Raw genomic sequence first — 25,322 nt, forward strand, 5'->3', positions numbered from 1 at the left:
AGTTTTGAGTTCTTGGGGGGGGGGGGGGGGGGTCATGACCCCCCCCCCCCCTGTATACGCCGTTGATTGCAAAACTTTGCAGAATTTGATATGGAAAGTGCAAAGTTTTTTTGGTTGGTGCAACGAAATCGAAGAATTCTCTGCAAATTGGCAAAACTTTGCACTTTTAAGAAAAGTACTTTGTGCTTTGCAAATTTGTGGTTGGTGCAACAAAATTTGCAAAGAAGGAATTTTTGTTTTACTTTTCAAAAAAATAATTTGCTCTTTGCAAATTGGAGTTTGGTGCAACAGAATTTGCAAAGTTAAAGTGCAAATTTGCAAAATGCATAGTGCAAAGTGGTTGGTGCAATAGGGCCCTGGTCTACATCTTTTTTCATAAAACGATTGCAATTGTTTTTAATTTCATTTTACTAAAAAAAAAACATGTTCAAATTAATTTTTATCCAAAAAAAAAGAGCTTAAAACATTTAAAGTACTTCAACTTTAAGTACACCTGTGACCCAGACGTGATGCATTGATTTATCCTTTTTTGATTTAAATTCCTTACTCATGGAAGAAAATAAATGAAATATGTATACAGACGGAAAGGGCCACACGTTTGTCTAGGCTTTTGGTCGAATTGGGGAATTCAGCATCCATCATTTCATTAAAATCGAATAAATCCGACGACGTCCAGAGTGCTGATGGATTATTTGAAATTCTTGTTGCAGATGATTTGGTAGGCATGGCAGCAGCAATCATTTGGAAGAATATACTGTCGGAGGAAATAATGGCCGATGACGACGAGTGGGTTCAATTTCTTTCTTCATACATGATGTATGATGAAAAGAGAAATCGATTTCTCATATGTTATGATTCTTAGGAACATTTTTGTGTGACGTGTGTGTGTGGGTATGAAATTGAATCAGAATACTCGATAAGAATATTAAGGAAAAGGTTGTCTGTGGTCTTTGAACAGCCATTGCGTTTAACTTCGAGAAAAAAAATATATTTTAAAGTTACATATCTTGTAAATACATGGAACGACAATTTTCTATAACTTTTTTTTTGAATTTTATATCGGTCAGAATTGTATCTGTCTCAGAAAAAAAAACTAAAATAAAAGAATCAAATGTTCCTTTAGCTTCAATTTAAACTTAAAATGACTAAAAAAAACCTTTTTAAAATATTTAGAAATAAGCAATTTTCGAACTCAAAAAATTGCAAATTCCGGAAGGGTCTCTACCCACATAATAGGAAGGATCATATTTTTCTCGTGAAACAGAAATTGAACAAATTGCTTTTCTCAGTATTAAAAGTCTGAAAATTATTTAATATTATTGGCTCTTTCATCAAACAATCACTATTGGCAGCAAGACAAAATTCCGTTTAAGGCACAAGGAGACCCAAAATGCTAGAAAAATCTATAACAATTCTACGAAAACACAAACTAGACTAGAAAATCCTATCGACAAAAATATATAAACAACAAACCCATCTGGTTCCGGGAAAGAGAAATAAATCGAATTAGGTATAACACCTTTCCAAGACGCAATCAATTTGTTTCACAAGAATGAAATTTGATATCTTTTGTTAAGCAGCAATACAAATCAAGAGAACTGTTTTGTGGTATGAAATTACTGTTGTTTACCAGAAATTAAATTTATATTAACTATATAATCATGTTAAATACCAATTAAGTTGTGGGTATAATGCCTTAAACATATTTTGAATTGGTTTGTAGAATTCGATTTTTGAATGAAATTTTTGCAAAGTTTCGCAAATCAATGTGACACACTAATTTCAATTAAACTTTTAACTAGATGCAAAAGTTTGTATATGTTATATTGGTACAACTTATTTTCAGTTAAAAACCAAGCCAATTTGGATATATCCTTCTTATTCTAAAAATGGTCTTCAAAGGTTGGAAAACTCACAATTCAACGTAATTGGTAAAAATCGTTTTTTTTTAACATTTGATTTAAGAAAACAAAATCCAACTTTGACTAACTAACAAAAAAAAAGTCATGTGTGCAATTCACACTTGGTAGAAGTGAAACTTTAAAAAAAAATTTTCTTGAAAAAAACGAAAAAATCTTCCTATTTTGTATGCTATCTCATTTAAATACATGTTTTTTATATGACAACCTATATATTAATTTTATATCATCTGAAAGCTTATTGTTTCAGCTAAAAATATTTATATCGTCCATGTCTATACAACATCTACAAAAAGAGCTTATTTTTTCAAAATAAATCACTTTTCATCAAAAAATCAAAAAAAATCAATTTTTTTAATCTTTTAACACCATTAAATATATTTTTTTTAAATGACAACCTATAGTAAATTTTATATCACCTGAACGGTTATTTTACCTTTTATATGACGTATGAATCTTATTTCTACCATGTCTAAAAAAAAAATGAGAATTTTTTAAAGCCAACTATGTCGGAATTTTAAGCTGAGATTGGTACTTTCTACACTGGTCATCGTCAACAGATCTCCACATGTGTTTTGAGGTATTTTTCAAGTTTTTCAATTTAAGATTGTGTAACTTGTAGAGCTTGTACAGTTAATTGTGATGTATCAAAGGAAAGGTTATGTTATCAGCATGCGTATTAAAGTTAAATCAAATTTGTATGTGCATTAAATCAAAAGATATAACGTGTGTAAAAAAAGAACATCTTTTTACCGTTATCTCAGAATTTTGAATATGAAATTAATTGAAATTTTGTGCATTTATAGTTTATTTAATTACCTATCTACAGTATTTCATATATCTATCTATTAAAACAAAAAAGTTATAACAAGTTGAATGTTCGTGTCGCGTTTTCGTTTCATCTTGTTTCAAATCACTACGATACTAAAGAAGTTTTCACTTCAAAAAATTCAAATAAAATTTCTAAAAAATCTTTTTCTAACAAGAAATTTATTTATTGAAAGACAATAGGTACTATTTTAAACGATATTTGTTTTTACAAATTAAAGCCAGAACTACATCAAAATACAAATTAAAAAAATTACAAACTAGTTTTTAAGATTTCAAATAGTTTTAATTTTTAAATTTTGCGTTTCTAGACCAGTGCCAATTTGGTTTTCTGAGATCAAAAGTTGAACAAATTATTAGCAGCATAAGGGTGGTGGGAAAATTTAGGATAAATGGTATATGAAAGGGGAAAAATAAATTGCCCACAAAAAAATTGGGGGAAAGGGGGTGGGTGGGCGAAAAAGTGGGGTGGGTGTCAAAAATCATGATTTTTTACGATTTCTGTCAAAACTAGACGTCCTATCGAAAAAAGTCAAATGCAAAAGTTGTAGGTAGTATAAATGTCCTCAACTTTTACTCAAACAATTTTTTTCTATAACCTCAAAAATATTGGAAAAAATGCAAAAATACGATTTTTTTATTTTTTATTTTTATCTTTTACAAAAATGGTTGGATTTTAACAAAACTTGGTTAAAACTACTTTGTTATGTTTTCTATCTATTAAAAATGTTTTTTGAGCAAAAAGTGAATTTTTTGGATTTTTGACGATTTTAATTTGAAAAAATAGCCTATTTTTCAATCAAAAAAGTTACCGAAAAAATTTTTGATTTTTGAAAAGTTTGGAATGAAATTATTTAGATTAAAACCTATTATTTAAGATTGTGTGGGAAAACTATACTTTTGTTTTAGAAAATATTGAGAAAAATTGAAAAAAACATAAAAACGATTTTTAAGATCGATTTTTCCGTAAATGACAGTAATATTGGCGAGAAATAATTTTCCATAGAAACAAAATTATACTTTTCTAATGGTCATTGACCTTTTAAATTTGAATCTATCACTAGAATAGCTCTTACGTGCAAAGTTTTTGAGATATTGAATTTTGAACGTCGAAAACACTATTTTTGTGATGTTTTGCATGGTAATATCTCAAAAACGTGATGTGATAGAATTTTTCTGACTTCGGATTAGAGCTCAGCGCACAAAAAACTATTAGAAAAATATACTTTGATGTCTATAAAAAAAAAAACTTTTTGACTAGTGAATTCGAACAGGGAAGAAAAAATCGAATGCCTTGTTCGATTTCACTAGTCAAAAAGTTTTTTTTTATAGAAATCAAAGTATATTTTTCTAATAGTTTTTTGTGCGCTGAGCTCTAATCCGAGGTCAGAAAAATTCTATGAAAAGAAAAAAGAATTTTTTTTATTTTTCAATTTTCTCCAAAACTAGGAAGCGTGGACTTCAGTATTTGATAAGGAATCAATTGTGACACTTTATTTTATCAGCCATTTTTTGTATTGTAATCCACAATCTTGACAAAAATAGTATTTAATGTGTTTTTTTAAACTTTTTTTCCCAATTTTTTACTTTAAAATCGATTATTTCAAAAACAATTGATTGAAATAACTACACTTTAAAATTAGAATAAAGTGCACAGTTCTAGCTTTTGAAAAAAGTATCATTCATAGCTGTAAGTGTTGCCATTGTTTTTTAATATTATTTAAATCCATTTTTTAGAAAATTGCCATTCCCGCCTAAACGGAGCCAGATAGACCACCCCTCTTATAGTAAAAAATGATCGTATTCAACTCCTCTACAAAATACCGTTATCAAATCTCGGCGCCCAAGATATAGTACCCTCCCCCATTTTTCCTTCACTACTTGTTTTGGTACGATCTTTTTTAAAAATTATTTTTCTTTTATCAATTTAAGAAGAATTGAACAATATAAAAGCACTGTTTTTATAGTAAATTTGATGAGGAATACGATAAAAATAATTTTAACCGTTATAAAAAACAGTAAAATATAGTTTTAAGGCTTTTTTCCCAGCATTTATCAGTAATTTCGACTTCTAACGCCTGGTAATTAGTCAAAAATATTTTTTTTTGAAAAAAGAAAAATTGATGTAAGTATATCTATTGAAACTCAATACTTTTTACTCAAACAGCTTTTCGATTCAAAAATTATTTAAGCTATAAAAAAATAAAAACTAAAAGAGCTTATTTTTTTTTTATAAAAGGGGTGCGCGCAACCCCTAAACATCATCGAGAAATTCTGAAAAAATTAGGGTAGCATTATTTTGTGTCGAGAAAACAAGTTATCGGTAGAGCAAATTAAAATAATGAAAAAATGATTTTTTTGGTCCACCCTATTACACATTCTACAAAATTCAACAGAGTCATCAATTTCTTATGTTTCTTGGTAGTACCTAATCCTTAAATGCCAAGAAATGATTTCCATTTCCAAAGAACCTTATTTGTAATGGCCTTAAAATTCCGTTATATAAGCATTATTTCGAATGTAAATAGGTATGAGAAAGTCTATTATTTGCAGAAGGTAACTCACAATAGTATAATCCACTTTTGTTCTTATTAACTTTTCAAATCATATTATTCCTAATCTTATACTCTTTTCGATTCACACAAACAAAAACAAAATAAACTTATTCAAAAAGTCCTTGAACAGTTGAGAACTAATTTTCCACTATATATTTAAACTCCACAATCGTACTGTGTCTCTCTCTCTTATCCAAACCAAGAATCTACCAGACAAAGAAGACCACCTCTCGACCAAAAAACCACTCATAGACAATTCGCTTACTCTATACGCACTAAAACAGATCCACACACAGATTATATACCGCACCAGGATAATGCTCTTTGAGACGAATTTGGAATAATCCTATTTTAGAACTGCCACTCTAGCCTTCAATTATTATGGGTTAAGCTTAAATGCTCAAAATGCAGATTGGTCCTCTTATTTTTTTTTTTTTGTGGTGGTTAAGAAAGAAAAAAACGTCAAGTTTAATTAAATTCAAAAAGTCCTGAAACTCTAGAATTTAAATTTTTGCTGTTTTTATATTCAAAACAAAAAAAAGCAAGAAAAAAAAATAAGAAATCTCAAGGAGCAAAATTGGATAATAGGATGCAATGGCAGAAGAGCACTTTCACTACTTCGTCTCGCCAAGATAACAATTTGTCAAAGACAGCAAATTGTCACCTTTCTGCTGAGGTTGGTATGATGGTTTGTCTAGAATACCATTACAAAAGGTTATCACGTTTTAGTCGCCCACTCCGGTTGATAAATGGAAACAATTAATTATGCAAAATGAAGAAGCCGGGAGTTATCTTAAGAACTCCCAGGGCAACATACTGCGTCATTGAGTGGCAACAAAAAAATATATTTTATTGGCTTCTGTGTGTCACACACAAAGGTGATAAAATCTTCTTACAGATGTGTGATATTTTTTTTTGAGAAAATTAAAAAAAAAAATTCAGGAGGTAGACTGATAAATGTTTAAAGGTAATGCAGCATTATAATGAATTAGAGGTCTTGAAATTATTTAATGTACTTAATTTATAATCTGAATTTTTCGAATTTTAAAGCAAATAGACCTGGGTCGATAATTTTTGAAACCAAAAAAAATCATAGTAGAATGAAACCCATTGGAAAAGGAGGTGAATATGATGAAAATTAAAGGAAAAATAAATTACGGGCGAGCCGAGTTCGGGAAGTGGGTGGGTTGAGTTTTTAATGGGAAAAAATGGTATATCTCGATTTCCGGCAAAACTACAAATCCTATAGAAAAAAGTTGTATAGCAAAGTTGTAGGTAATAAAAAGATCTACAACTTTTGTATCAACAATTTTTCACATAACCTCAAAATTTATGTTAAAAATTCAAAAAACCGAGTTTTTGATTTCTTATTTTTATCTTTTTCAAAAACAAACATTTTTCTACGAAATTTTTTGAAAACTTACCTTATTATGTCCCAAATACACTGTAATTTATTTGATTTAAAATATTAATTTGTTCACCTTATTTTGACTTAATACCAAAAAAACACCCTAATTTTCAATCGAAAATTCACGTGTCAAAATATCAGCTTTTTTCAAAAAGTCGGTGGGCATTTCGTTCGTTAAAATGTCTATTTTCTGATGGTGTAAAAAAAATTTTACATTAGTATACTATAGAAAATGTTCTAGTAAAATTCAAAAAATGAAAAAAGCTTGAATTCAAAAAAAAATTTTTACCATTGTTTACAATTTTGGCCTATTTATTCAAATTTACACTTTAATTACTCAAAAAACGTAAGATTAATCAATGTTACATGAAATCTTACGTTTTTTGAGTAATTAAAGTGTAAATTTGAATAAATAGGCCAAAATTGTAAACAATGATAAAAATTTTTTTTTGAATTCAAGCTTTTTTCATTTTTGGAATTTTACTAGAACATGTTCTATAGTACACTAATGTAAAATTTTTTTTACACCATCAGAAAATAGACATTTTAACGAACGAAATGCCCACCGACTTTTTGAAAAAAGCTGATATTTTGACACGTGAATTTTCGATTGAAAATTAGGGTGTTTTCTTGGTATTAAGTCAAAATAAGGTGAACAAATTAATATTTTAAATCAAATAAATTACAGTGTATTTGGAACATAATAAGGTAAGTTTTCACCAAATTTCGTAGAAAAATGTTTGTTTTTGAAAAAGATAAAAATAAAAAACCAAAAACTCGGTTTTTTGAATTTTTCACATAAATTTTGAGGTTATGTGAAAAATTGTTGATACAAAAGTTGTAGATCTTTTTATTACCTACAACTTTGCCGTACAACTTTTTTCTATAGGATTTGTAGTTTTGCCGGAAATCGAGATATACCATTTTTTACCATTAAAAACTCAACCCACCTACTTCCCGAACTCGGCTCGCCCGTAATTTATTTTTCCTTTCATTCTTATCATATTCTCCTCCTTTTCCAATGGGTTTCATCCTACTATGATTTTTTTGTACTTTTTAATGTTTTTGAAGGCATCGGCACTGGTCTAAAACACGTCTTGAATAAAAAAAATGTTTGCTATGCAAAAATATAATTTTTTTTGTTTATCCTCATTATTGATTCTCTTACGGTCAATTTAATTCATTTACTATTTTTGAATGAGAATAAATTCCAAAATATAAGTAAATCAATCATTTTCCAAATTATTTAAACATGTTTAAATTATAGGTATTTATGTTTAAAATGTTCGCAATAATTTTCTGTCAATAATGTACAAAAAAAGGTTTACACTTCGATGATGGAAAAGTTAAAAGTAATAGCCCCTGAGGGATTTCAAATTTACCACACGTGGTTCTAAAAATTCCAAATCATTAATTTTGTTTGGCAAATACAATTTATAATTTTTGTAGGTACATAATATACAAATTTTGATTATTAATTATTTGAAGATTATTTAGCCCATTAATTGAGTGTTTATTTTCTACTTTTTTTTTCTAACAAACCACTAAAATTCCACAGAGGATAATGATTTTTCTAAATGGTTTTAAAATACAGGGTGTCCCGCCCCAAATGAAAACCATAGATTCCAGAGGTCATTTTAAGTTAAAAAACTTAACAGTTAATTTCTCGTTTTCGTTCCGTTTTTCAGTTATGGGGGTTTTATGATTTTTGCTCTCTTTTCCTGGCTTTATCTTTGCCAAACTACGTCGCACAGTGGGGCAGAATGCCTTAAAACGTGGTAATAAATCAACCGTAAGAGCTAGGAACCTGAAATTTTGTATATATGCTTCTGAGATACTTACTAGGCCAAATCTAATGCTATAATTGTCACGCCCACTAGAACGCCCACTTATTTGGGATCTAATAAAAATGTTAGTGTTTTTCAGATTGAAAGGTTATTTTAAGGCTCAAGATACTTAATAATATATTAATTTCTTATCTGACATAACTTTTATCCATGCTTTTATCCAACTTTACCCTTATTGTAGAGAAAATCTGATTTAAAAAAAAATCTTTATTTTTAATTTAAAGTTTTTATTTTCATCGTCTTTTTTAAATTTAATTGAAAAAAAACTAAAAAAAAATTATAATTTATAAAATTATAATTCATCACTTTCGTCATCAGATACGTTAGTTTCAACAAAAATGTTTGCTTCGGGAATGCTTGGAGGTTTCAAAAGCGCAGGTGCTTCTGGGGGATAAGACTGCAATTTTTTTGGACGAGCACGTTTCTTTGCAGATTCTTCTGCCTTTTTAAGAACAATTGAGGTATTGAGCCAATTTTCGTTTGTTGCATTAAATCTTTGTTCTATTCTAGAAGCTTTGACCCTGCGCGTTTTGAACTCGGATTTAAAATGCGATAAAAGTCTATTCAATTCATTAACTTGGGTAATTTCGGTACTTTTTGTCATATTTAGAAGATATTTTTTTAAAAAATCCATCTGATCCTCAATCATAACACTCTCACATCTTTTCATAATTTCTACAAGTTGCCGTCTTGTAAAAAAAATTGAATTTGAAGAGATTCCTAAATCAACGAAAAAAATAAAAAAAAAAAAGTTAAGGTTCAAAAGTTACGAAAATTCACATATCACAAAAAGGGTGCAAAACGAGCACGTTTTTTTGACGGAATCACAAAATAAACATCACAAACATTTTAAAATCACATAAAACACAACTCGATCCCACTCGGAATACATTTAAAAATCAATGGATTTCGCAGAACCTCTAAAATAACCCTTTTAAAAAACTGATCACGGAACTTCACTAAAATTTTACATATATATTTACATATAACAAAAAAAAAATTGTTTAAATAACTCTTACATACCCGAAGTTGAAGGTTGCATACATAAATTTTTAATGAATCAACAAAAAAAATGAAAAACTGTTTTCAAAGATCACGATGAAAAATCGACAATTTCACTTCTCTATTAGAAAACATTAAAAAATTAAGTTTATTTGCGATTTGGTTTTATTAATTATTGCCAGCTTTTGGGTCGATTTGCCCCATTGTGGTCGGTTTCGAATGATTGTTTTTTACAACCAATCAAGAAGTCTCAAAACAAAAAGATATATATTTTTAAATGTTTTGAACTCGAAACCAAGATTGCAATTTAATATTTTCTATAACAGAGAGGGTTTTAAGGGGAAACAAATTAAAAGTGGTATACAAAAATAAAAAAAAGGGCAAGGAAAATTTATACCAGAAGTTAAAAATCGTGAAAGCTGTTTTCCAATCGTGAAATTAAATAATAAGAATATTTCAGAATCTTATAAAAATTATCTGGCAGACCGACACGCTACGCATCGTAACGTATACCTAGTATGAAATTAAGCACTTTATTTGGATTTCTCCATCATCGTGATGTTTGTTAAGATTGAAAAATACATTTTTATTTGACATGAAACCCAATACTTGCACTATAGAGCAAGTTAAATTAAAAGTTTGTTTCCCAAGAGTGCGGTCATTATTTTATCATTGCATTGGAGAAAATAATAATTAGCACTTAGTATTTGTATCTTGCTCTTGGCAGTCCAGAAGTAATTTATTTTGTAAAAAAACATACATTTTTTTCATTTCATAGAATTTTGTATGCAATCTATTTAAACGTTTTGATAAACTATGCAAATTCAATTAATTTTAAGTTTTTACATCGAAAAAAACTTAAATAGGACTTTTTCGGTTTTGGGTCACTGAGGTGTATGCGTGACATTTGTTTCAATAAAATTGGAAACACACGGTTTTTGATATTGGACTAAATATTGTTATTGAAAACTTTCAGCCATTTTATGAAATTTGAAATTTTGTACTTATATGTACATATGTATGAAGAAAAGTAATTGAATATCTAACAAAGATAAATATGATTAAGAACTTATGCTTATGAAAAAAAAAGAATAATTTCTCAATCATAAGAAAAAACTTCAAATTTATGTTTAATACCTAAAAATAAGAAATTGACTCATGAAATGAAATAATAAACTGAAAGAAAAACATATCAAAGGAAAGGAGGAATTAATATTTAAATTTTTTTACCGTCCTCTCATAAAGATAGATAAATTGTTAAAAAAGATTTTGTTTTTATATCTACTCGTTTTTTTTTTTAAATTTCAATTCAATAATTTAAATTTTGGCTCGTGCAGGCAAAAACTTGATCTGAGTAGACAGTATTCTATGTATTCATAAAAAACAAGTTTTTTTTTTGTTTTTTACATTTTAACTTCTTATTTATAATTAGGCTGATTATGAATCAAGTTTTATTAAATTGCGCTTTGATGGAATCAATTTTGTTTGTTTTTTTTTCCTAACTTAAATATGAAATAGTTTTATTTACACAAGCAACAAAATTTAGTTTATTTAAGATTTTCAACATTTCAACCCTACAATAAAAATTTATTAAAAACGAACTCTTTAAGTTGCACAAAAACTATAAAAATAAAAAAGGAAAAAAGGAACAATATGAAATATCAGCATTATTTGCACTTTCCAAACAACTTCGTTATCACAGTTGAATAAGTTTTGCGCATTTTTTCTTTTTTGTATTGGATTTTTGGTTTGTTCATGGTTTAATATTTTATTTGTGTGTTTATTTTTTTTAGAGAGATATAAGGAAACTGAAATCAGTCAGTCATAAAATGCTTTATAAACTATGAAAATTTTAGTTTTCATGTTTCAATTGAGTTCATAAAAAAAGACAATACAAATTGAAAAATTGATGTTTTGAAAGGTTATTGATATCAAGGTTTTTGTTAATTTTTCATCATCATTTTCCATAGAAATTAAAAACTAATTTTACAATTTGTTTCTGTTGCAAGTTGCGTAGGATATAAGTAATGATTTTTAAATGAATATATTTTATTTTGATGATAAAGTGTTACAAATAAATAATATTGACATATTTCCCCCCAAAACGGTAATTTTGTATTTTTCTCTTTTTTCCTATCTTTGCCTATTTTCGTGTTACATAAAATCTATACATACTACACAAATTCATTTATAAGATACATCCTATTTTGCATGTTTTGTAAATAAACTATTAATTTAGGGTATACCTTTCACTTTGTTTCAAGTTCTATAAGTTTATGTTTTGATTATTATATTTTGTTTTTTTTTTTTTTATCAATTTAATCTGCCCATTAACATTCCTGAGCTGAGATTTTAATTTAAGCACCATGAATGCTTTCAGTTTAAGTAAAAAAAAACTTTTTTTAAATATTTAAATCATTTCGCAATTAATAAAATAAATAATGACACACAGGCTAGCAATTTATATCTTTAAATTGAAAAATTGTTTTTTTTTCTTCAAATCTAAATAATTAATTTGATTTGAATAAAATGTATAAAATAAATCTTAACTTTAAAAACATTCAAATTGAAAATAATAGCATTTGAGTTAAAAAGATGTTACCATGACTAAAAGTCGAATGGTTGATTAAACAAATTAGCATGCAAAAACCCAGAACTAAAACTATTTATTTATTTATTTTTTTTTGGTTTTGTATTTTTATTCAAATTAAATTGTATCTACCAAAAAATTTTAGAATTTTTAATTCTAATACGCCGCTGGTATTTTGCACATTCCTAATTTAAAGAACTTCTGTCTGCGTTTTCAAAAAAAAAAACCAAGGTTGTATAAAATTTTATATACATAAGTAAGGGTATGTATAATGTTTTGACACTGGAACTTGTGAGAAATAATTTTGTATTTTTTTTTTTTCTAAATTGATGGCTAAGTAACTCCATTATATTACAATTTGCAAAAAATCGAACGCTAGATCGATAACAATCACACATGGGTCCACCAATTCTGCCTGTCTGCTTGTCAGTCTGTATCTATCTCGAAATACAGCCTAGGCTACTGAATCGATTTTCTTCAAATATGGAGTTTTGTAATGTACCCAAGATGTAAAATTTAAGACTAACAGAAACATTAGATAGCTGCCATATAACAAAAAAAAAATTGATTTTGATTAAAATTTTATTTTAAGGAATGTTTTTATACAAAATCATTTAAGTTACCACTAAATAAGTAACATTTTCGAAAAACACATTTTTTTAATTTTATTTTAATATTTTTATTTTCTGAAAAAAAAAAAAACAATTTTTTAAAAAAGAGTCCATGAAAACTTTGTTTTTATTTGTTTAAGTTATGTGCATACCAATTTTTTAATGTTTGAAAATTTTATTCAAAAGAAGTAGCTCAAACGGTTATATTTTTTTTCTAAAAATTCTTTCTTATAAAAACAATCAAATTGCATAATTCGTTTGGAGAGAAAAGTCCCTTAATTCTATACAACTACAACTATTAAAGCAAGTACAAGCGACCAAGTGGCGCATTTAATTTTTTTGTAATTAAATACATAATATACCTAATTTATTTTTGTTGTAGCTATATGAAATAAAACTTAATGTCGTTTTAATATGGATCAAGGACAAGGACAAGGCTTTTTGGTTCAAATTATTATGAAAACATAATAAATTCAGTAAAAAAAATTTCATACCAAATTATTTGTTTTTGGCTCTTTCGTAAAAAACACTGGTCAACCAAATTGAACTTTTTTTGCCACAAGAACCAAGATATACTTTTCTAGAGGTTTTGATGTCCTGAACTGGAATCTGAAGTCAGAAAAATTTTATTGGCCTCCGTAAAATTGTTGGAAATATTACCGTTATAAAATGTTAAAAAACGTCTTTTTGGCGGTTTTCGAGGCTATACTTTTATGTGAGATAATTCATTATAAACAAAGGAGATGGCACATTTTTCTATGGAGCTTGGGCCCAGTGTGTTCACTAACGAAATTGGTATCAAATGAAAGGTGACGGTAAGCACATTACGTGGGTAAAATATTTTCAAATTCGTTAGTGGGGTTTTGGAGATATTTGAGTTTGAAGTTTCGGATTTCACAATCAAGATTTCAGCTATTTTTTTGAACAATTAATCGTAGAATGCGTAATAATGGGTGTACAGAAATAATATTGGTATCAAATGAAAGGTATTTCTCTTGTCTATAAATCTGTATCAAAAGTTTTTTTCTTTATTAAAAAAAATAATACATATTAGGTATTTACTTCTCAAAAGGTGATTTTTTTAAGCGAGGCATTTGGCACATCGAAATATCAAAATATTCAGTGGTGACATCCACTTTTTTTTGTAATTTTTCGATAGCTTAATGTGTTACCTTTAATTCTATATATAAAATAGTTCTTTAAAACATACAAAAACCTTATAATAAGCAAAATTCACAAAAACGCGCTGAAATATGCCTATTAAATAATAAGAATAGAAACTATAGTTCAGTCAATGGGGAAAAATCTGGAAAAAGGTATGACGTCAGCTAAGTTTGAATGCAGTATTGAAGAGGGGTTTATCCCAAGTACAAATCTCAGATTGCGTATTGTTTGGTCTTGTGGGGCGACCGCCATTTTGAAAAACGCATATGTCTCAATATCTCGAGAACGACTGGTCGGACAGAAAACTAGAAAAGACTTTTTAGATTGGAAATTAGTTAATCTTTCTTTTTTTAGTACATCATTTTTCTCTAGGAGTTATTATTTCAGAGTTACACTACCGAAAATTGTGTGTTTTTTGATATTTTAAATATTTTAAACAACCCTTAGAGTTAAGTGCGGAATTACTGAGAATGAGATACTTTGCGGTTCTGTTACTCTGAAAGTATAACTCCTATATAAAAATGATGTACTAGAAAAAGAAAGATTAACTAATTTCCAATATAAAAAGTCCTTTCTACACATTCTACGATTAATTGTTCAAAAAAATAGCTGAAATCTTGATTTTGAAATCCGAAACTTCAAACTCAAATATCTCCAAAATCCCACTACCGAATTTGAAAATATTTTACCCACGTAATGTGCTTACCGTCACCTTTCATTTGATACCCATTTCGTTAGTGAACACACTGGGCCCAAAAATGTGCCATCTCCTTTGTAACGTTTATTATAAGAACAGATATTCTTCTTTCAAAAACTGTTTAAATTTTCTCAATATGTCTTTAATTGCTCTAGACATCTTGAAATTCAGTTAATAAGCCAAAGAGAAACTTAACTTAATCTAAAGTTTATGCCATTGATCACAGAATTTTTGACACAAAAACCAAAATATTCTTTTCAAAATAATGTTTTTATCTTGCTGAGCTCGAATCTGCAATTAGAAAAAATCTATTAGCCTCCGTTCTTGAAATATAACCGTTATAAAAAAAACCCTTTTTTGCAGTTTATAACGGTAATATTTCAAGAACGAAATTTAATAGAATTTTTCTGATTTCGGATTCAGCAACTCAAAAACCTCTAGAAAGTATATTTTGGTTCTTGTGGGAAAAAACCTTGTTGACCAGTGAGATTCAACCGATTTTAACAAGAATTTTTAAAAAATTAAAAAAAATTTGATAAAAAAAATCAATTTTTTGTTTAAATAAATAAGTTTGTATTTTCATTACCAACCAAAGAATTTTCTTGCAATTTTATCTTACATACATATGAATCGTTTATTTCAGAAACGACATAAGTCCATGAGCATAAACTTTTCAGGAGCAACAAAAAACTGTTTTTTACTTAAAATTCCACAACATTTCAAATTTAGAGTATGCCGAGTTATAATCTAGCCTAAGATATATTTAGAAACCTTTAAAATATAACCTTTTTTTTAAGTCTTTGCGGGTTTTTAAGCCTTTAAAGTCGGTGGACTTATGTCGTTTCTGAAATAAACGAAATTTTTTTGGTAAAACTTTTGTTTTTATTTAGCTATAGTTTTTGAACCCTACTTTCGATTTTAACAAATTAAATAGCAGTAGATAGAGTAAATCTTTACCTTTTTATAGATGTATAACGGCTTGCGTGTCATGATGTTTACCAAAATAATTTAAAACTGGTAAAAAGTCATGTATTTAACAGTAAAAAATTTTGTCACCGGGTGAAATTTGTCCATATATTTTGAACCCTTTTCTTTCGGTTTTCGTATTTTGGGTGGTCTGACATACTTAATTTTTTTTCAGAAGATGACTAACTCTATACATAAATGAGAAATTTCCAAAAAAATTTTTTTTTGGAAAAAGTGGACTTATGCTGTTTCTGAAATAAACGATTCATATGTGAAAATAAATATTTTCCTCCAGAACGGCATATTTATTAGTTTGAAAAATGTTTGAAAATTTTCATACAAAACAAATAATATTTGTTCCAACAATTTTAGACAAAAATGCCAAAATTCGAAGCATACTTCGTTTTGAGGTTTAAATAATTTAAAATATCTTTTTGTAAACACATTTTTAATTTTTTGTTTACCCAAATTTCTTATAAAATTACTTAGTAATAAAATTAGACTTAAATTTTCTAATAATTTTTTGCATAAGAAGTAAGTTCGTGTTCTTTTCAAATACCTATAAACATTTAAGTTCATAAAATACACAATAACATTTTACTTATTTTTTTTTATAAAAAATCAAAATTTTATTTTTAATTTTGAAAAATTATGAAAAATGAATAAAAAAAAACTACAAAATTAAAATCTTCATTTTTTTATCCACATCCAAAAATATTTTTAAACTTTGTATTGAAATTTTTTGCATTAGGACTGAACTAGCTTTTGAACAAAAAAAAAATTAGACTATGTCACTTAACACTAGTAAAAAAAAGTTAAAGTCTTCCAAAAGTAAAAATAAATTCATTTTAAAATTAAATAAAATTTCAATAAAATGCAACCGTTGAGGAACTGATTACATCCGATATATTTTCTAGAATAAATCACCATCAAATCCAAGAGAGCAAAAAAACCTTTAATTAAAAAAGTTCAAGTGACCTCCAAAAATATTTGTTGTCAAAGAAAAATTAATTGACACCCACAATTCATCTCACGAATCTCTCAAATGGAATAAATTAAAAAATTAAAAAAAAAAAAAAATATGTACCGCAATCCGTCCAAAATCCATCATTTCTTCATGAATTATAAAATCTTAATTAACTGCCATCAAATATAACCAATATTCTTTTCCAACTGTCCCTTTATTATCCATCTCTATAATTAATACACTCAACGCACCAGACCAATAAAAACAAACCCAAATCCCCCAGGAGTAAGACAGAGTACATAAATATTTCATTCAAAAGTATGCAATTCAGAGTAATTTCATCCATGAAGCACTTCAATTCCCTTTTTCATTATAAATTCCCGAGAAATATAAATATGTTTAAATTCAATTTAACGTTCAGACGCGTACAGCCATTAAAAAACTTACATCCGCTTCCTTTATAGCTGCTACGCAAATAAACTCGCTGCACGAATAAATCCTTCCAATAATTCAGCTGCACTTTTATTATCCTTGCGTATTCGCTGGACGAAAGTCCTTTTTTTTCAATTTATAACAATAAATAATTTTTATTATGCTATCCTTCAAGAGACTATATAAATAAGGACTCGCGCATAAAAAATCACTTAAATACACGACACTTTTTGTTGCCCAGTACCAAAACCAACCACACGATACAATAATTTTTTAAGATAAATTTAATTTATTTGCATTAATTATTTTAATATGGAAGAAGAAAAAAAACAACGCACAATGAAATTGTGAACATTCTTTAATTTTCACCACAAAAATAAATTTATTTTCTTAAAACATTAATATAATTCACTCAGAGAATTGGACGGCAGCACATTTTTTTAGCCATCATCTCAAGATCAAGATTTTTTTTCAATTTTTCTCAACTTCACGTCATTTAATTAAATGCGAAGCTCTTAAACACTCAAATCATTGATGTATTTTTTTTTATTTATTAAATTCCGTGGGAGATATACATATGTATATAATTTATTTTATTTTTTTTTTTTGATAAATTTAAAAATATCTTCATCAAATTTTTGACAAAAACATTATGTTCGAAACATTAACTTAAAATTTATCATCTTGATAATTTTTTTGTTTTAATTTTCAACAAGATAATTAATTTATAAATTATTTAACGAGCTTATACAAATTAATTTGTGAGAACGATTAAAAGAGTGGTGAAATGCCGCAACGTAACACCGGCTAGCTCGTCCGATAGCTCCCGGTTACAGGCATCAACTAACCATTCGAAGGAAATCTAAAATACGAATTCACGAATCCGTCGGATTGAGTAAACTGGTTTTTTGATTTAACCAACTTGGAGCAAGTATACCAAACCAATATTATTGACTGGAAAAACTGTTGGATGTGGTCCGAAGCAAAAGTTTAGAAGGTAAATGGCATTGGCATCTTTTTTTTGTTATTCCATTCCAATACCAACTTCACAGCTCATTTCACCAGACTTAACAAGAAAAGACACGGCGAAGTTATCTTTTGAGAGGCTACTATAAAATGAACAACGAGAATATCCCCTTCTTTGGAAAAGTGAATTAGCTTCCAGTTGTTGTCAATACCAAGCAGACACATCAGCTGTTGGTGGTAAGCTTTTATTTGGATTCACCTTGTACGATTTTTGTGTGCACTTGACAATGGAAACATGTTTGTTTTCATTAAGATTTTCACGTGCTCAAAGATGAATTCGCCGTGTAATATAAAAATAAGCTTTTTATTTGACTGAGTAGAATTCCAGTGAGCTTTTCATTCATAAAAAAATGTAAACAAAAACAATCGTATAGTATTTTGACTTCTGGGGGTAGAAAGTATTCAAAGAAGGGGAAGCTGAGAGAGGTGTTAATTTGTTTTCTGTGATAAGTTTGCTCTCCTCTATAGAGTATTGACTTTAGATATATGCAAGCTTCTGTACCACTCTCTGCGTTCGGAAGTTGTTTTGTTCAAATTTAATGAAGGTCATTCAATGTAAAAAAAAAATAGGCTACTTTAATGAACTTAGAAAAAACTTATATGCAGGTACTAGTAGGTATGTGACCAGTGGAAAAAAAGTCAAAAAATATGATCTTTTAAAATAGGTTTTGAAAAATGTTAATTTGGGTCACGGGGTCATGACCCCCCCCAAGAACTCAGAACTTAAAAAAGAATTTTTTAAGTGATACTGAAATCTCTTGAGTAAGATTACACCGGCACACAAAATAAAAAAATTGTCATGTACCAGGAACCAGACCTATGTTTCTATATGTTTTTACCGACTTCCAAAAAGGAGGAGGTATTCAATTCAGAGATGAGTATTTACTTCATATGTAGCAGATCTACTTCATTAATTTATTTTGATGTATCTGCTACGTAGCAACCTATTTCTACTTCGTTTGACAAATTTTTTCTAACGAACAAAATTTCATTTAAGGTGTGTCGTCTTGTTACATTTTTTGTTAAAAAAATGCATTGTTAGTGCTCTTTATTTTTAAATTGGCTCACTAGGTACTGCAAGAATTTCACTTTCATATACATCCAAATCAAAGACCCATCCAAGATATCAATTATTTTATGTAACCGCCCAGATCCCCATAATGGCTCTGGGTCCGGTCATGCATTTTGCATAAAATAAATCAGACATCGGCTTTTAAAAAACAATCTTAGGTTATTATATGGCAGATGGCACATCTTTGCTCATGGAACTAAGACCAAGTCAATGAAAATAATTTTTTTTTAAATATATTTATTTTTGGGCATTCTCCTTTGTTTTATATGTATATTTTTTTTTTTTTCATTATCTGCTACATATTTTCCAAATCTACTTCGTTTTTTTGGGCAATATGTTTCACTTTTCGGGCTTAGCATTCTCATCCCTGATTCAATTCGTCTGTATTTTTTTTTTTTTTTTTTTTTTTTTTTTTTTTTTTTTTATGTTTGTTACCGCATAACTTTGGACTGAGTGAACCAATTTTGATAATTCTTTTTGTATTGGAAAGCTGGTGGCTGCAGTGTGGTCCCATTTCAATTTCGTTCACTTTTAGCCAAAGGAACTATTTTAAAAACCATAAAACCCAGTTTTGATCCATGGAAGTCGGTTTTGTTTTTTTGCTAAAAATGATTATTAGGCACGCTGAATCCTAATTTCAAGTCCGTTTGGCCCGGTCACCCTCCAGTTTTGAGCTGTGACTGCATTTTGTTTGGATTTGTATGACTTTTTTGGAGTTTTTTGCATTTTTCTCAAAATTGAACGGACTTGAAATTCGAATTCAGCGGGTCCAAAAACATATAGAAAGATATGTCTGGTTCCTGGTACATGGAACTTTTTTTTTGTGTGCCGGGGATGAAAGCGACATTTCGCGAAAGTGCCAGCACACCAAAAAAAAAGTTGTATGTACCAGGCACAATACCCATCTTTCTATATGTTTTTGGACCTGCTGAATCCGAATTTTAAGTCCGTTTTGCCCGGTCACCCTCCAGCATTTTACTCAAAACTGGAGGGTGACAGGGTCAAACGGACTTGAAATTCGGATTCAGCGTGCCCCAAAAAAATATATAGAAAGATAGGTCTGGTTCCTGGTACATGACACTTTTTTTATTTTGTGTGCTGGTGTTATTTTCAAAATGTTGAAATTTTAGAACATGAACGAAAATTAAAAGTAAAAAAAGTTTTTGGTATTCAAACAAACTATTTTACCATATTTTGGGGATGTGGTCATATTTTTAGCGAACGATATGCTGGATTACGATTATTTTGATTCGTTCGATAATATTAGTTAAGCTGTGCTGTAGAGTTTTGTATGGAAACAAAATCCGGATACGTACCTATTATATTCAAAGCTTTTTAAAAGAAATTGAATCTGGTAGGTACACAAAATAATATCTTAAGGGCAAGACACTGCTTACCAGCAAATAAAAGAAGCAGCCATTTCTTCTATTTTTTTATATGATGAAGTGAATAAAATATGTTTTAAATAGGGAAGCTTTCTGTGGCCTTGCTGTGTGGAGGTCAATTCTGTTGATAAAATTCGTCATCGGCAAAATGTTAAAGAAGGATATCATTTCTCAAATCTTTTTAGTTTTTTGCAATGTTCCAGTTCAATACATTCGTCTGATAAAATTTGGTGAATTTTGTTTGCTTACAGAATATGACAGTATTTTGTACATACTAAATTTGTTAGATCTGTTGCATTTTTTGAAACAACTATCGATTTGTTAATCATCAATGGCCAGCCAATTATAGAAGCAATGTAAGCAACATTATCTAAGGCAATTTAAATATTATTATTAAATATCACTTAGGGCTAATTTTTTGAATAGTTAGATAAACCTTAGTTAGAGCTTATTCCTAGGAATAAAAGTTTTTTTTTAGAGTGACATTTATTCTTCTGATAGTCTATCTGACGATTGAAAAAGCAGGGCTTAATCTAATAAATACAACTGAATGTTTTTTATATTGTAAACCGCTGATTAATACCTGAAAACGGACGAATTCGAAAATATCGCCAAAATAATTTTTTTTGTCTTTACTATTTTAATAAAGGTATTTTAAATTCATATTCAATTTTAAAACAAAATTTAAAAAAAATTATATTTTCAAATGCAATTTTTTTTACAAAACTTTGCGATTCGTTTGCCTGAGGTTAGGAAGACTTTTAATTCAAAAGTTAAAACTGTTATTAAGTAAAAACGATTTTTATTTTAACTTTCTGGGCTAGCGGAAAACAATGAACAGTTGTTTTAAGGCAAATTAAACTTCTTTTTCGCACACAAACAATTGCCGGGGACATTCATTGTGTGTGGAAAAATGACATTTTGATTTTTTTTGTTTGTTTTTGTTGTTCATTTTGTCATTGCGTGTCTTTCTGCGATGCGTGTTTGCTTTTATTTTCATTTATGTTTTGCAATTTTTGAGTATTTTTCGGTCCAGATTTCGCAAGCATTTCGTTGTCCTCGTGGAGACCGACGAAAAATTTCGTTTCACATCAGCAGCGTTCTAGGCTTTAAGGCTTAACGCTAAACTTAAACGAATCTCATACCGTTTTTGTTTGGTTATTTTTAGAACTACATTCGGAACTTTTTGATTCGAAATGCAAGACGCACAAATTTTAATGTTTAATAATTCAAAAAGCCCATTTTCAGGTTTATGCCTGATATCAAAACTTTTGAAAAAAAAAAAAAATTGGCATGACCCCCCCCCAAGAAGCAAACCTGTATACGCCCCTGGCACCTACAGCAACCTATACAACCTCTTAAAGGTAACATGTCAAAAGTAGGCCATTTAGTGATGATTTACGAAGCGCTGCACCGAGGAGTTGAGTTATAAAGTGGGAAATACGACCTTTCCAAAAAGGTATCATTTATCCGCGTCCACCCGCATCCCTGCTGGCTATCACTGTTTGTTTCAAGCCTTTTTACACACAATTTGTATGAAAAACGCACTTTTTGAGTTATAAAAATAACAATCCTTAGTGTACTTATGTGACAAAAACTTATAACCGAAATAAAAAAAGTTTTAATACACTATTAGCTTGCCATGAGACTAAAAAATAATGTTAAAAGAAAAGACCATACAAATCAGGCTGTTTTGAATTTTTTCCATACTTTGCACTGAACCCAAAAAACAGTATAGTATTATATTTGTTTTTTAAATTACGAAAACATATTCTAAAGTGGTTTTTATTTCTAATTAAAATAAACCATTTAATTTTTTGAACAATTAAGAATTTTTGGATTTTTTGTTTTTGAAAATTGTTGAAGCCGTTAAAAAAATCAATATTTTGCCGCTATGAAGAAATTATTTTTCCACATTTTCAAACAAAATTTCAAGAATATTTATTTAAAAAAATGGGTTTTTCACCATAAAAATTTGATAGGTATATTTTGAAAAAGGCTAAAAACTGATGAAATTTTTTCATAATTTTTTCTTGCCATTAAAAAAATTCTACTGATTAGGTAATAAAAATTAAAGTTTTTGAACCCCACTATCTTTTGAGATTAAAATAATTTAAACTAAACATAGCATTCCATAAAATTTCTTGGATAGCCAAGAATATTTTTAGAATTTTTTTGATGATAGTTTTTTATATAAATATGTAGATAGGCACAGTACACATAATAAGGTAATATCTTCCGAAAGTTGTCAAAATTTGTTTGTCAAAAATGAGCACCAATCTGTCAGGTCGCCCTTTAATTTTTATTTTTCAATCGCAGTAAACCGGAAATTTGTTTTTGTTTTAATTTATAAAATGTCATTTGAAAAAATTATAAATTGAAAAATAACGAATTTTCTTCGTGTTTCAACGCGGAAAATGGTCAATATTTGTTTAAAAATTAGTGGTGTGCGTGGTTTATCGGTTTTTGTGCGTTTTTCGTCGGTAATTTAAACAATTAAGAATTCGGTAGCTGACATTGGTCGCCAATTTGTCATGTTTTGACAATTTGGCGACCAATGTCAGTTCGGAATATATTACCTTTTTTATGTTAGTAGGTACAGGTAAAATAGGCATTAAAAAAAAAATTGTTACACTCATGAAACTTGGCAAAAAGTTTGCTTTTGGGATACAAAGTACAAAGTACAAAAAAAGTCTATACAAAAAAGTTGGGTGGAAGGGTTTTTTTTCGCGGACAAGAGTTTTTATAAAAAAAAATTTGGTGAAAGGGTGTTTCTTCGAAGAAACAGTAAAATCTGCAATTTGTTCCAAAATCCAATGATTTGCGTAAAACATGTAAGAACTTATCTATAAATGTTTAATTTGTCATCAAAACCATAAATAAAATGAATCATTGGCTTTTTGGGACCAGCAGATTTTACTGTTTCTTCGAAAAAAACACCCTTTCACCAAAATTGTTTTTATAAAAACTCTTTATTCTTGCTTTCTATCCCACAATCAATGTTTTTACCAAATTTTTGTTTTCACTCAAAAAAACACCCTAATAACCATGATATTTTTATAGACACTTTATATTCTTGTTTCTTATCTTAAAAGTAACATAATTGCTAAATTTCAATAGGGTACCACTAATATTACTCTAGTAATACACACTTTTTCAAATATACCTATATTTTCTTTATTTCTAAAAAAACACCCTTTCACATAAAAAAATGTATAGACTTACATTATTCGTAATTCCTATGGGATAGAGAACATATTTAATGAATTTCGTAAGGGTACCATTTATACCATTGATTTTATCGGACTTATCGCGGTTTTTTCCCTATTTCCCAAAAAAAAAAAACACCCTTTAACCTTAAATATTTGTATAGACTGTTTGGGTTCTTGGTTTCTGTTATAAATGATTTATAGATTCTTAATTCTTATACCAACCAAAACATTTACACCAAGTTGTAAAAATTACTTTTTTTGTACTTGGTTCTTATCCCAAAAGCAAACTTTTTGCCAAGTTTCATGAGTGTAACAATTTTTTTTTTTTTTATTTCTTGATTTTACACAGAGAAAAATAGACCACATAAAATAGAACAAAAACAATAAGATTTCTCTATGGTTTTCATCCAAGAAGGAAACCTTATTAAAACAATCGGGTTTACCTTATTGTTTTAAAATCTGCAAAAAAATAAAAAAAACGATGACCAGGCTGGGAATCGAACTGGAGACTTCAAATCATTAGTCGCCCACCTTACCACCTGAACCAACCTGCCATGAAAATATTGATCGCGATTTTTGTTCTAGTGCTAAGTTGCAAAAAAAATCAACTTTTCAGTCAAATTTTAATAAGATTTTCTCTATAAAAATAATAAGAAATCTCCTTAAAAAAACCTTATTAATCGTTGATTTTAATAAGATTTCCTTATGAAATGTATGGACGATAAAACAATATGGCAATCTGTTAATTTTTAGCGGGTCATATTTTTCTCTGTGTATGTACTATTTTACCTGTACTATGTGTACTGTGGTAGATAGGTGCTTAAATAGGTACTAAAATTTTCAAAAAGTTTTCAAAACAAAATTGTTTGGTATTCATATAAAAAACAATATTAATGAAAATATTCAAAAAAATTGATTAAAAAAAAATATTTTAAATAAATCCAAAAATATATATTTTTTGAAAAATGTTCTTAAATTAAACATTACGTTTAAATTTTTAAGAAAAAAAAAAAACCATCAATTACTTAAAGAACTTTTTATCACAACTACATCCAAACTAATCGTCATGCAAGGTTGAATATGAAGGTTGTTTGGTTATTTTATTTAAGTCATCCTCATTCTTACTAACTGCATTCGCTTTTCATTCAATTTCTTTCTTATATGGAGAATTTATTTAAAATCATTGTCGTACACATTCTTATTCCAAAGAAAAATAAATAATTTTTCCATCTTTATATGGTTCAAAAATGAAATAACGTTGGTTCAAGAGAAGCAAGAATAAAAATCAATTTGTTATATTGAATTTTACTATTATGGTCCAGTCAATAATAAAAATGGTTAAAAAGTTCTTTTTTTAAAATGCGTTGCTTGACCATAAAAATAAATTTCATCCGGACCGTTAAATGTTGATTAGTTCATAGCTTATAAATAAATTGAATATAGAGCTTCAATAACCCATTTGACTGTTATGTGCTTTTAATTAAAATGCGAAATAGCAAAGCTTGTGCATTTTAATTCTTCCATGTAGGGCAGCGAAGCCGGCAGTTTTGAAATTCCTTTCAAAAATGTTTATAGTAATCGAATGATTTAACAACTTCAAAGTGGGCTTTCAATTAGTCAGCTATTGATTTATTGTTATTT

General features: G+C 28.4%; 1 protein-coding gene across 3 annotated transcripts in view; it reads right to left on the reverse strand.

The window, feature by feature from the left end:
- The window catches only part of LOC129915978 (neuropeptide CCHamide-2 receptor-like), a 109,490-nt gene extending 91,576 nt beyond the window's left edge, over window positions 1-17,914 (reverse strand). For all 3 annotated transcript variants that reach the window (XM_055995719.1, XM_055995720.1, XM_055995718.1), the window contains exon 1: window positions 17,002-17,914. The gene's annotated coding sequence lies outside the window, so the exon portion shown is untranslated. The remainder of the gene's footprint in view (window positions 1-17,001) is intronic.
- Window positions 17,915-25,322: the final 7,408 nt, after the last annotated feature.

This window comes from Episyrphus balteatus, chromosome 3 (assembly GCF_945859705.1).
Source record: "Episyrphus balteatus chromosome 3, idEpiBalt1.1, whole genome shotgun sequence".
NCBI lineage: Eukaryota > Metazoa > Arthropoda > Insecta > Diptera > Syrphidae > Episyrphus > Episyrphus balteatus.